A 14,478-nucleotide genomic window follows, 5' to 3' on the forward strand; every position below is an offset into this window, starting at 1 on the left:
TCAGGAACTGAGAAATTGTTTGGGACTTTATTTTCCACGTTTCCAAGCACGGAGGAGTAACCCAAGTTACCTGGGTGATGGGGAAATCTTGTGCAAGCTGCTTTAACCCTTTGAAGGTTAAGCCAGGAAGGGGAAGAGGGTTGCTTTCCCGGGATGTAGGTGAGTCTGACACGGTAGAGGGGGTGCCATTCCTCCAGCGCTGGGAAGAGGGCAGCTTGCCTGACATTCCTTGAAGACCACCCCACCCCACCCTTCTCTCAGCCGGACCTGTAGCTCCTCCCTTGGCAGCCCCTTCCCCACCCAAGGTCACACAACCTAGATATCTCACTCGGCTGCCTCCTCAGACCCAGCCCTCCCTACATTCTTGTCCTTCAAAGCCCAACTCTTGTCCATGCCCAATACCCACTGGGATTCTTAAACCCAGGACACAGCTTGAGGCAAGCAAGAGGGGGAAAGAATTAGGAAAATGCATTTCCCTCAATTATCAGGCATATACTGTATAACTGCATACTATATACACTTACTCTCTTGGAGACTCCTCTATGAAATGGGGGTGAAACTACCTGCCTCAACTTTCTTACAGGATTTTGAGGATCGACTAGAAAAGCGTTGGTTAAAAAGTTTGAGAGAGGGATCGGTTATTCTACCGTGTATGATTCTCCGTTGTGCAATTTGACCTTTGGGGCCTTTTTGCCTGACTTCTTCCTTCAAGTGGCCAGTGCTCTCACCACTATTAAAATGTCCTCCCTAACCTGAATCCAGTATCTGCCATTTACCTCTTAGAATAATATGTTTGTGGGCCATATGGGGGAAATGCAGAAGACAATTAAGAAAAAGAAATGTGTGCCTTGTGAAACTGATATTTTGGAAAGGAAGGCTCAGTCCTTTGTTTATTTTAGAATGAGAAACATTTTGGACGCCACTCAAGTAAGCTGGATAAATATGTTAGGGGTCCACCTCTGAGCACTTTAAATCACACTGGCTTCTTCTACCTTAGCGCGGGGCTGGTGTTAGTCCTGCCTCCTGAATTCCATTTCCGGTTACTGAAGGGCAAACACCATGGGGACCTTACACTATTGGCTGTTCGGGCCTTAGAAATGATTCTAGTCTCTTACTTCATAAATAGTGCTAGGCACATCGGAAATACTCAATTACTGAATCTTTAAGTATATGGTATATTAGAGCTGAAGAGGTCATAAAAGTGACCTAATTCCGCTGTTATACTATTGGTAGTTATATAGCATTTCCTAAGTGCTGAGTATTATTCTAAGCCCTTCTAATTCTCATAACAACTTCATGATACTATTATTATCACCCTCCTCAGAGACGGGAAAAGTGAGACACAGAGAGGGTCAATAGTTTCTCCAAGGTCAGAGAGGAAGTGGTAGATCCAGGTTCTGAATGCTGCAGTCTCGCTTCAGAGTCTGTGTTTATGACCACTATGCTACACCGACTATGGAAAACCAAGCCCCTGAGGTGGGAAGTGACTTGCCCAGGTCACACAGCTGGATGGTAGCAGAAGTAGGACCAAAACTCATAGCCACTAACCCCAATTCATTGCTCTTTCCACTCTGCCTCACTATGTGTCTGTAGATAACACAGACGTGAATTGTGCAAGGCCTTCCCTGACGTCTCCTCAGAGGCACAGACGTTCTTCTGCTGGTGGGAGGACTTTATCCCCATTCTGCTGTGGGGAGTATGTACATTGAAGGATGGGGACAGTGGGCCCTGGATCTCTACCTTCGTGACCTACAAACTGAGTACTGCTGCTACTGACCAATTGCAAAGGGTCAATCCCCTCATTAGACCAGCAGGTTCGAGTCTGGGCCTTCCACCAACTCCCCCCCCCCCCCCCCCCGCCCCATGACAGAGGATTGCACATGCGGGACATATTTCACGCAAGTCATCTACCTCTGAAATGTAGCCAGGCTGTTTAAAAAAGCTTCCAGGTGAGTAGCTTGGTGGGAAACAGACTTACTCTGAGTCCCTAAAAAAAAATGGTACACTTAGCAGAACATCATGAAATATTAATATATTAAAATAACTAAATACAAAATGTTGTGCTATGCCAGAGCTAATAGAGGCTAGAATAGCAGGCACCAGAGTTTTAGAAATATATATATATATATATATATTGTAAAAGCCCTACAATTGAGAAAATCCTATCTTTTTATTTTTCTTTGAAGGGGTACAACCTGGCTATTACTCAGTTTTCATGGCAGAACTCCTTGCTCCAGCTTGTGGCACCCCAGCCCTGCTTAGTCTGAGAACCACTACAATAAGTAAAATACTCAGGAAGAACCTCATTATCCCAGGATAGAAAATAAACAGCAAGGCAGGGATCAACTGGAAGGCGTTAACTCTGACCAAAGAGAAGAAAAAAAGAGAGAGAGGCAGCTGGCATGAACTATTTCTGTTTCTCCAAGTCTAACTTGGTCTCCGTGACCTTGGTTTTTCTAATACAGACCACAGTCACAGGGTGATGTAGTCTCAACCTCTCATTTTCAGGAAGAGGAAATTCCTACAAGGAGAGTGTATTATATGTAAATGCAAGTTCCATATAGCCATAAGTGCATCTGGACAACACTCTATAAATATCCAGTGTTGGAAACACCCTGTAACATAACAGATGGGCAGGCTTGAGTCCCCTGAGCCTTCCCTGGGTTGTTTGGGAAACAGCGAAGCGAGCCTCTGCCTTCTCCCCTTACAGAGCAAGGATCCTTTTACAGTGCACATAACCACTCCCTAACTCTTCTGTCTTAAAGATCAGATTTCTGCAGGTTACATTTTCTCAAAGTAAGAAAGATGTGTAAAGACAGCTCACATCCATTCAATCCAGCCATTGTACGCTGTCCACTTCATCCTCCCTAACATGGCCGCTGCTCCCACCACTGCCCACAGACCCATGGTTTCCTCTAGGTCCCAGGGGTAGAGGAAGCGTTGGCCACCACCAGTCCCACAACCACTACCACCCACAGGAATGGAATTACTGACTGCAAACTCCAGAGAGATACAAACTTCCCTCTCCATTCCTTAGTTCCCTGTCATTCGTTCATCCATCCATCCATTCTTTCCACAAATACTTATTGAGCGCCTACAATGTGCCAGGTACTGTTCTATTAACAGGTGCTTGGGATACAGTAATTGAACTCAGCAGACTGGCTTCCTCGTCTCATGGAGCTTGTCTTCTAGTGGGAGGAGACAAGAAACAAAGGAACAGTTGAAAAGATAGTTGGTAGTGATAAGTGCAATGATGACAATTAGAAGTGAGGACGGATAGGACATGACTAGGGGAGAAACCTAGAGGCCTCTCTAAAGAAGCGACATTTACATAGAGACCTAAATGACAAGGAATCCATCACGCAAAGAACCTGGGTAAAGAACATTCCAGGCAGAGGGGACGGCTCGTGCAAAAGCCCTAAGGCAACAGGCAAGCCCACTGCGTGCAAGAAACAGAAAGAAAGTCCGTGAGGCTGAAGCCCAAGTGTGTTGGTGGAAGGAAGTAGAAGATGAGGTCAGAGAGGGAGGCATGCCCTAGCCAGTGCGGCCAGGGTAAGGCGTTTGGATTTCATTCAATGTGTAAGGACGAAGCTTTAAAAGATGCTAAGCTCGGAAGTCACATGGTCTGATGAATGGTTTTAAAAGATCATGTTGGCTGCTGGGTGGACAATAAATCCAGGGATCAAGAGATGCAAGGGAAACCACTTAGGGAGCTATTATAATGGTCCAGGTAGGAAGAGACTTGGACAAGGATGATAATAGGGGACTGATGAGAAGTAGAAGGATTCGGGAACTATTTTGGAGTTGGAATAACCTAATGACCGACCTTGGTTCCCTCTGCATGGTTCATCTATATCAAATAATTATAGAAAACTGACAGTATTTATCGAGCACCTACTCTATGCTAGGCACTGGAAGTTATAGAAGACAAACACCAACTCCTCTTGCCCTACTGCCATAGGAAGCTCTAAGTTGGGGAAGCTACTGCCCACTCCAACCCCGCCCCATTTTCAGGGCCAGAGGCACACCCTTCACCCCCCTGCACTCTACTCCAATGCTGAGCTGCGGTTGATGGTGTCTGAGGAGTGTTTACAGCTGGAGAATTGATGCCATAAAAAAAAAAAAAAAAGAGTCCAAAGTTCTCCCAACATCTCAGAGCAAAAACCAGGGGAGCCCAAAGCTCTAACATTGGGGAGATGGTGCAGCAGGGCCTCAAGGACGAGAGAAACCTGTCGGTGCCCACACCACTGTCCATCATTTTCTGGCCAGAGCTCCAGTCAAGCCAGACTTCCTCTACTACCCTCTGTCTTCATGCAATTCCCCCAAGCTTCCTTCATCGATTTCTGAGTCTCATGTGCCCTCTGATGGCACCTCCCTGACACTGCAGCCCATTGTTAATCTCAGCTTTTCACTACTCAATCTACAAGCCTCTCTGGCTACATGTTCCCAGGAGCCATATGGGGAATTCCAGAAATTGTCAGGAGGGCTGGAAATGCATTAAGGCAAAGGGCCACATCAGTTCCTGAGTCTTAGAGGCATGAGCTAGCTTTCCATCCATTCCCAGGTTCATCTTCTGTTTATGAGTTAAACAATGTTTGAGCACCTATTGTGGGCTGATCCCAGACAACATGGGTAAAGCGCAGAGCTTTGAGTCACCAGGGCTTTGAGTCTGGTGCAGGTAACGTAAAGAAACTAGAGCAATTTAGAATTCATTCTACTGTCAGGGGCAGTGTATCCAGTGACAGTGGCCCCGAGTCAGACTTATCCATGGTTCCTGCTGCCTCATTTCCCTTTGTTCCTGCCCGTTTTTAGAGCCTGGTACTCTGGCCTTTCTATCAATTACATGAGCAAGTTATTCACTGTCCTTCCAATACATGTCTTTTCTGCTCGCATTCATTGGAGTCTGTTTCTGCAATCAAGAAAATCACTGGTACATTGGACAGTTGGTCAAACCTCTCTGAACCTTAGTTTCCGCCTCAGCAAAATGGGATGATAACAATGACTTCCATGTGCAAGGCTGTTTTATTATATGTGTATTAATTATCTATTGCTGCATAACAAATTACCATACATTTGGCCGCTTAAAATGGCACACAATTTCCATGGATCGGGAGTCTGAGCATGGCTTAGCTAGGTGCTCAGGATCTCACAAAGCTGCCATCAAGGTGTCAAGGCTGAAGTCTCATCTGAGGCTCACATGAGGAAGAATAAATTCTAAACTCAGGTGGTTGTTGACAGGACTCAGTTCCTGCAGATTGTTGGACTGAGGATCTCAGCTTCTTGCCACATGGGTCTCTCCAACACAGCAGTTCGCTTCATCAAAGCCAGCAAGGGCGAGTCTGCTGGCAAGATGAAAGTCACAATTTCTGGTAACCTAATCACAGAAATGCCATTCCATCTAGTTCATAGAACACTAATGCTGTGGTCTATGAATTAGAAGCAAGTCACAAGGTCAGCCCATAGGTAAAAGGAGGGGATTACCCAAGGGCATGAATACCCAAAGATAGGGATCATTGGGTGTAGGGAGCGGCTATAGGGTTAAGCCTCGGACTGACCTGTGGCAGGGCCACAAACAAGTCCCAGCTTGGAGGGCAGAGGCCTCCTAGCATAATTAAGCTTGACCTTATAGTCCTCCCTAGTTCCTTCCTAGATAGCTAATGGGCTGTGGGAGGTGCAGCAAGTGCTGCCAAAACAAGGTGAAACTCACAAGAACACTGTAAACATGTTGACCACTTCCCTTATTTTGCTTTGTGTGCTCTGACTATAAAATAAAGCTTTGGCTTGCAGGCTGGGCCTCTCTGTGTCCTCATCCAGGCACAAGAGACCCACCTAGCCCCAGCTGTATTCTCTTGTCTGTCTTCTTTAATCCTTCACTGCCCCTCCTCAGGCTCACCGAACCTGGCTGTGCTGAGCGCGGTTCAATTGGAACTATCTTGAAGTCAGCCTGCCTCAGGAGATAACTGTTAGTCATCATTCAAGACCTTGTTCAAAATCTCACTTCCTTCTTGAGGGCTTTTCAAGTCTCTCCTCAATCCAAACCCCTCTTACAAATGGGGAAACTTGAAGATGTACTAGTTATTAGATGAGATTTTTTTTTATTGTGTTAGGAGGGATGGTGTTAACTTGGTGCTATAAGATGTTCTTTTCAAGAAATACTAGTGGTAGAGCTCTGGCTAGTATGGCTCAGTTGGTTGAAGTGTCATTCTGGACACCAAAAGGTGGTGGTTTCAATTCCTGGTCAGGGTACATACTCAGGTTGGAGGTTCGATCCCTGATTGGGCACGAGTAAGAGGCAACCAATTGATGTTTCTCTCTCACGTTGATGTTTCTTTCTCTCCCGTCCTCTCTCTAAATAAAAATTAATTATTATTATTATAAATAATTTTTAAAAGAAATACTAGTGGTGAAATATCATGTTGCTCACTTTTTTAAAATATATATATTTTTTATTGATTTTTTACAGAGAGGAAGGGAGAGAGATAGTTAGAAACATCGATGAGAGAGAAACATTGATCAGCTGCCTCCTGCACACTCCCCACTGGGGATGTGCCTGCAACCAAGGTACATGCCCTTGACCGGAATCAAACCTGGGACCCTTCAGTCCGCAGGCTGATGCTCTATCCACTGAGCCAAACTGGTTAGGGCGATGCTCACTTTAAAAAAAAAATACTTTAGAGTAGTAAAGAGAGAGTCATAGGTCATTCTTCCTTTCTTTCCCAATCCCCATGACTAAGTAGTTGCCATGGAAAAAGTTGCTTTTGCTCTTACCAAAATTGTTCAGGAAGCCAACATAAGGGGTGAGCTGAACTGAAAGAAATAATATTTAACAAATATCATACTCCCTCATCTCATTAGGATCAAAGGGCTCCCATTTTAGGGTTGTGTCGCAGATATATAATTCAAGAAAAGTCTTCCATCAACCCTGAACAAAAGACTGTGGGTTGGGGATGGTTGCCATTGACTTATAGATATTGTCATCAATAATAAAGTGGTGTTCAGCATATGGCATTTCCCCTTCAGATCAGGAAGAGAAAGGATCCTGGAGAAATCCCAGGGTGGAGAACCAACTCCCAGAAATCGGTTACCACCCTGCTCATTGCCAGCCCCATCACAGAGACATGGGGGACCGACCCTCAGAACCAAGATTCTCTTTTGATTTGGTTTTGACCCAGGTGGATCTCAGCCCTTAGTTCAAGACTTGGGTTTAGGAGGAGAAGGGAAGAGAGTAGAGTCAAACGCTGTGGGCTTGGCTCAGGCTGGATCCAAGACTCATGGCCTCTGGGGCAGGAACAGACAGCACCTAGTTGCTTCATGCATTCTTGGCTCCAGGAAAAAGGATGACCAACCAGAACTTCCCTTTCTGAGCCTCATCTCTTCTGTCTTCTCGATCTTCCTTCCAGCTCTCCTCATTTCTCTCCTCCGTTCTAAAGTAACATCCTCCCCAATCAAGAAAAATGCCATGAACACCACTTTAACCACGTAATCAAATTTAAGCTCACCAAAAATGGGGCAAACTGACGATCATATGCCCCCAGTCAGATGCACTGGGAAGGACACAATGCACCTAGGTAGTAATCTTACCAAAAAATGTTTAAACTGAACCTAATCGCAAGGAAACAAATTGAGGTGCATTTCTAAAAACAATTGTCCTGCACTCTTCAAAAATATCAATATTATGAAAGAAAAAGCCAGCTGGGAAACTGATCAGACATAACTAAATGTAATACATGATACTTGATTGGATCCCAGAATTTTTTTTTAAAGTCATAAGAGCATTGTTGGGGAAATTTGAAATGCACCATATATTAGAAATATTGTATAAATGTTAAATTCCCTGAGTGTGATCATATTTTGTGATTATGTAGAAATGCCTCTGATCTTGGTAAATACATGATGAAATAAATAGTAATGAAGTTGATGTCTGTAACTAACTCTCAAATGGTTCAGTAAAAAAACACACATCTACATAGAGATAAAGCAAATGTGGGGAAATATTAATAACCAGTGAAACTAGGGGGAAGGTATATAAATTCACTGTATTATAATTCTTGTAACTTTAAACCTAACAAAAGACTTAAAATTTTTCAAGATAAAAATTTGAGGAAATGCCAAACCTTCATAGTTTTAATGCCAGCAGAAAAATACTCCAGATGAGGGAAGTGACAAGGTACTGTGGTTCCCCTAAATTTCCCACAGAGGAGGGGGTGAGGGTTTACAACAGTATTTGCCCAATAGGCACACTGAGTGCTAGGAGCCAGCAAAGCAGGAGCACTGAAAAATATTTATTTAGAAATAATTTGGTATTTTCCCCAAAACATCAAATTTGTCATGGAAAATTTCAGAATTTTCCTTTTTCTTTTTTTTTTTTTTTTTACAGTTGAATTGTTTTTCACTGCGCAGGGATTGTCACAATTTTTTTCATACTTAAGGTGTCTAAAGTCTTAAAGTGCCTCCACCCACCAACCAAGGCAAATAGGCTGGGAGCCAGCAGGCAGGGGAACCAGGAAGGCACACAGGGGACTGCACAGTTATAAAAAGCCCTTTGGAATTAGGTAGCCCAAGTCTGGGAACCCAGTGATAAAGCTAGTTGTAATGAGGATAGAAACTTTATACTTCAATCCGTCCTCGACTGTTTTAGGGGTCATTGTTTATTTTCTTTTTGTTCTTCCTTTTTTTTTTTTACATTTTATTGATTTTTTACAGAGAGGAAGAGAGAAGGATAGTTAGAAACATCGATGAGAGAGAAACATCGATCAGCTGCCTCTTGCACACCCCCTACTGGGGATGTGCCCGCAACCAAGATACATGCCCTTGACCAGAATCGAACCTGGGACCCTTGAGTCCGCAGGCCGACGCTCTATCCACTGAGCCAAACCGGTTTCGGCTGTTCTTCCTTAATATTAGGTAAAGCGTTTTGTTTGCTTAAAACAAATATGAGCCTATCTCAGATATGTCCAGAGGAACCAGGAAGAGGGGATTATGCACCCCTCCCCCCAGCCTTGGGCAGAGCTCTAAGGGGAAAGTAAAGCCTCCCAGAGCTGCCCCTTGGCCAAGGGTGTTTTGTAGAAAAGCTTTTTGCCCCCTGACCTCCTTCTCTCTTCCTTTCACTCCTCCTGCCAATTCCTTTCTCTGCCCCACCTCCCCACCACCTTTTTTCCTTTCCAATGATGGATTGATGGGTTGATGGATAGACATGATGAATAGATTAATTTGAGCTGTGAAATCCAGGAGACCTGAATTCCAATCAATTGTGACGTGGACAAACCTCAAAATGTGTTCTTCCTTTCAACAAATACCCATGAATGCCAAAGAGGTAAGAGGCACAATTCTAGGTACAGGGGATACAGTGGTAAGTAAAGAAGACAGACAAGGTTCCTGCCCTCATGCAACTTGCATTCTAGGCCAGCGAGGCAGATAACAAACAAGCAGACAAGTAAGTACCACCCAGCCTGTGTGGCTCAGTTGGTTGAGTCCTCCTATGCTCAGAGAAGTCGCTGGTTTGATTTCCATCAGGACACATGCCCAGGGTTGTGGGCTCATTCCTCCATTGATCGGGGGCGTGCGGGAGGCAGCCAATCAATGTTTCTCTCCCTCTCCCATCCTCTCTCTCTAAAATCAATATTTTAAAAAACTATTTAAAAAAAAGAAAAGAAAAGTAAATACCATGAAGTTTATTGCAGAATCTAGCTACACATTGTCTGAATTCAACTATAAGCCATTCTGGAAAAGGTGAAACTATGGAGACAGTACAAAGATAAGTGGTTGCAAGGGATTTTGGGAGAGGGGCTGAATGGGCAGTAAAACTGTTCTGTATGCTACTATAATGACAGATATATGTCATTATACATTTGTCAAAACCCATAGATTGGGCAATGCCAAGAGTGAATCGTAATATCAACTATGGACTTTGGATGACTATGATGTGTCAATATAGGTTTGTGGATTGTAACAAAGGTACCACTCTGGTAGGGGAAGTTAATAGTGGGCGAGGTTGTGCATGTAAGGGGTAAGGGGGCAAGTGGGAACTCTGTACTTTAGGCTCAACTTTGCTGTGAACTTAAAACTGCTCTGAAAAAATAAAGTCTATTTTTTTTAAAGGTGTTTTGTGGGAAATTAACATGCGATAAAAAGTAACTAACAGGACCTACTTTAGATAGGGTGGAAAAGGAAGCCCTCTCTGAGGCTGTTTTTCTCAGCTATAAAATAGAAGTAGGAGTGCTTGCCTTCATATATATGTGAAGTGCCCTTTAAATTGTTATGTCTCTTCCCCTGTGATGAACTTTGCAACAACACCTATAATGTATTGTTAAGCAGCCCCCAGCCATCCTTGCCTTCAAGTCCTTGTGCAATCCCCACCTTCTGAATGTAGGCTGGACTTAGCGACTTGCTTCTAAGGAATAAAATGCAGCAAGAGTGATGAAAAGTCACTTCCAAAATGGCACAAAGACTGCAACTTCTACCCCCGCCCCCCCTCCCCCCCTCAGAAGTAATCTGCTCTGTTGTGTGTAACCCTGTGTAGAAGAACCGATGTATCCAGCCAAACCAGCAAAGACCTATGGTGAGATCTTACAGGATGCAACTACCAGATGCAATGTGTGGTCCTTGACTGGTACTGATTGGGACATATCAACTGTAAAAGACATTTTTGGGGCCTATGGGGGAGATTTGAATATTGACAGAGTTTAGAGAAAATGAAAATGAATGAAATAAAAAGGTGAAGATTGTTGACTGAGAAAAAGAAGGTTCAAAATAGCATGTTCATTATGATATCATTTTGCTAAAAAAAAAAAGAAAAATCATTTGGTCCAGCCAGTGTGGCTCAGTGGTTGCGCGTCAACCCATGAACCAGAAGGTCATGGGTTCGATTCCCAGTCAGGGCATATGCCCAGGGTTTTGGGCTCAATCCTCAGTAGGGCGCATGCAGAGGAAGTCAATCAATGATTCTCTTTCACCATTGATGTCTCTATCTCTCTCTCCCTCTCCTGTACTCTTTGAAATAAATAAAAACATATAAAATATCATTTGTGTGTATGTGCATTAAAAAAAATACAACCTACCCTATAGCCCAGCAATCCCATATATATATGAGTTCCTATGTCTACCAAAAGGCACACCTTTGCCCTAGCTGGTATGGCTTAGTGGATAGAGTGTCAGCCTGTGGACTGAAGGGTCCCGGGTTCGATTCCAGTCAAGGGCACATGCCACGAGCAGGAGGCAGCCTATCAATGATTCTCTCTCATCATTGATGTTTCCATCTCCCTCTCCCTTCCTCTCTGAAATCAATAAAAAATATACTTTTAAAAAGGTACATGTTCAAAAATGTTTATGCCAATTGTATTCATTATAGACAAAATTGGAATCATCCTAAATGTTCATCAACTGGAGGATGGATAAATAAATTATGGTATATTCTAACAATGGAATATTACACAGCAATAAAAATAGCAAACTGCTGATAAATGCAACCAGGAAGATTCTCAAAAATAGACTGCTGTGGGAAAGAAGCCAGACATAAAAGAGCACACACAGTACAATCCTTTTTATATGAAATTCAAGAGCAAATTAATCTAACCTATGGTGATAAGAGCCTGAAGAGCTATACCATGGGAGGCTATATACTGACCATGAAAGGGAATAAGGAGCCCTAGCCGGTCTGGCTTAGTGGATAGAGCTTTGGCCTGTAGAGTGAAAGGTCCCGGGTTTGATTCCCAGTCAGGGTACATGCCCAGGGTTTCGGGCTTGATCCCCAGTAGGGGGTGTGCAGGAGGCAGCCAATCAATGATTCTCATCATTGATGTTTCTGTCCTCTCTTCCTCTCTTTTCCTCTCTGAAATCAATAAAAATATTAAAAAAAAAAAAGAAAGGACATGGAGAAAACTTCTGTGGTGAGGATAATGTTGTAGACCAGCAATTTTCAACCTTTTTCATTTCATGACACACAAACTAATTACTAAAAAATCTGAAGCACACCAAAAAAATATATTTTTTTGCCAATCTGACAAAAAATAGGTGTAATTTTGATTTATACTACTACTATTAATAATAGTAATAGTAATTACCTACTTTTTTAAAAATTGATTTCAGAGAGCAAAGGAGAGAGAGAGAGAGAAACATCAATGATGAAAGAGAATCATTAATTGACTGCCTCCTGCATGCCCCACACTGGGGATTGAGCCTGCAACCTAGGCCTGTGCCCTGACCAGGAATCAAACTGTGACCTCCTGGTTCATAGGTTGTCGCTCAACCACTGAGCCACACCAGCCAGGCAATTACCTATCTTTTTTGCTATGAGTTTTTTAAAAAATCAGGTGCCTATCTATATATATAAAAGGCAAATATACTAAGTGTCTCTCTGACCATCAACTGGTTGCTATGATGCACACTGACCACCAGGGGGCAGACACTCAACGCAGGAGCTGCCATGACGTGCACTGGCCATTTACAAAGAAACGGCACTCTTCACCGTGGACCTGGTGCCAAAAAGCAATACTTGGCTTCCCCCAAGTGGGACACAGGCCTCGACACCACCCCAGAGTGACAGCCCACCAAATCGCAGTGAATGCTGCTGAGACCTCCATGGTGCAAAAGCAAAATGTGGCCCACAACCCAGCCCAGCCCAGCCTGGAAGCCATCACTGTGGGCACTGCATAATGACGTCATGTAGCAACACCTGGCTTCCTCTCCCTAGCGACTAGCCTCCTTGGAGTTTCTTCAGCCCAGGAACACGACTTGCTTTATAGCCAGGTGCAAACGTTTTACACTTGAACCAAATGTCTGTGAAGCATTTTCCTGTGCCTCATCTCATTTGATCCTCACAGAAGTCCTGGAGTAGGCAGATAGGAGACTCGGTGGAATCCTATTTTCTTTTCATTAGCCAGAAAATGGAGATTTAGAAAGTTTAGAAACTTGACCCGACTGAAAAGAAGTAAGAAATGGTGGAACTTGAAAATGACTTCAGATTTTCTCTGCGAAGAATATAGTCAAACACTGCTGCAGTTAAATATTTCACCCTTTCTTCTCCCTTCGTGATCTACAATAATAATCTGCTTTGTGTTGATATTTACTGTTGTGTTGCTGACAATTACCTGACAGAGAAGTTGGGGTGCTTCACTGGGCTGGAGAAAGTTTAGCTAAATCAGAAAGGAGGTCTAAGTAAGCAAGTTTATTCTATATATATATAAAAGGCTAAGTTGACTCACGTATACACGATACATATAAAGCTCTCGCTGGAGCCAATCACACACGTGTGTTTCGATCTGTCATTGTCAATCATGAATTTGGTTAACACTTCTATTATAAAGGGCAAATATTGATATTAAAATATTTCTTCTAATTAATTTCCTTTCAATGTGCATAAATCTGTGCACCAGGCCACTAGTACTTGTATATAAGGAGTTCTATTACCAAGAACTAATGAGACACAACCCTATTATGAGACATGACCAATAAGATGCAATTATATAAGATTCTATTATATGACCTATATATTTATGGTTCAACACAGGGCATTTACACCAGATGGCTATTATTGCATTGGCTGTTTTCATTTTTTTATTTTATTGATTGATTTATTTATTCTTACCCAAGGATATGCTTTTATTGATTTGAGAGAGAAGAAGGGAGAGAAACATCAATATGAGAAACATTGATTGGTTGCCTCCCATATGCACCCGAGCTGGGAATGAACTGGCATCGTAGGTATGTGCCCTGACCAGGAATTGAAGCCGAAACCTTTTTGTGTATGAGACGACACTCCAATCCCTTGAGCCACCCGGCCAGGGTTGTTGTCATTTTTTTATTTGACAATCAAAGAGAAAAGAGGTCAGTTCCCTGACTAGTCAGGTATTGCATATTTTAGAATTTTTTATAGCACGCCAGTTGAAAATCCCTGTCATAGATCTTGATTTGGATGTTTTTACAGAGGTAGATATATATGCTCCCTCCAATAGAATGGTACTTTTAATATTTGTGCACTTTATGTAATTGAGTTATATCTCAATTTTTTTTTAATCTTAAGAAAAAATCCATATAGATTACACCCAAAAGGTGGTAACTTCTGGATGGTGGGAATATTATGTTTTGATTTGTTTTGTCTTGTTGCTTATCTGTATTTTCTAATTTTCTATTTTTTAATTGGTTTTTAGAGAGAGGAAGTGGGGGGGGGAGAGAGAGAGATTTGTTATTCCACTTACTTATGCATTTATTGGTTGATTCTTGTACATGCCCTGACCAGGGATCGAAACCACAAACTTGATGTATCAAGATGACACTCTAACTAACTGAGCTACCCAGCCAGGGCCTTGTATTTTTGAATTTTCTACAGTCCATACATATGGCTTCTGTAATAAAAGGTTATTTTTTAAACTGCATTCCAAATACTTGATAATATTATTCCTGCTGCCTCGGGGGAGAGTCAAGAAATGTACTTGCTGCATTATTCCTGAAGGAGATGGGGTGTGGCCACGGATAATAGGAAGG

This window comes from Cnephaeus nilssonii (genome assembly GCF_951640355.1).
Source record: "Cnephaeus nilssonii genome assembly, chromosome: 6".
In the NCBI taxonomy this organism is placed as follows: Eukaryota; Metazoa; Chordata; class Mammalia; order Chiroptera; family Vespertilionidae; genus Cnephaeus; species Cnephaeus nilssonii.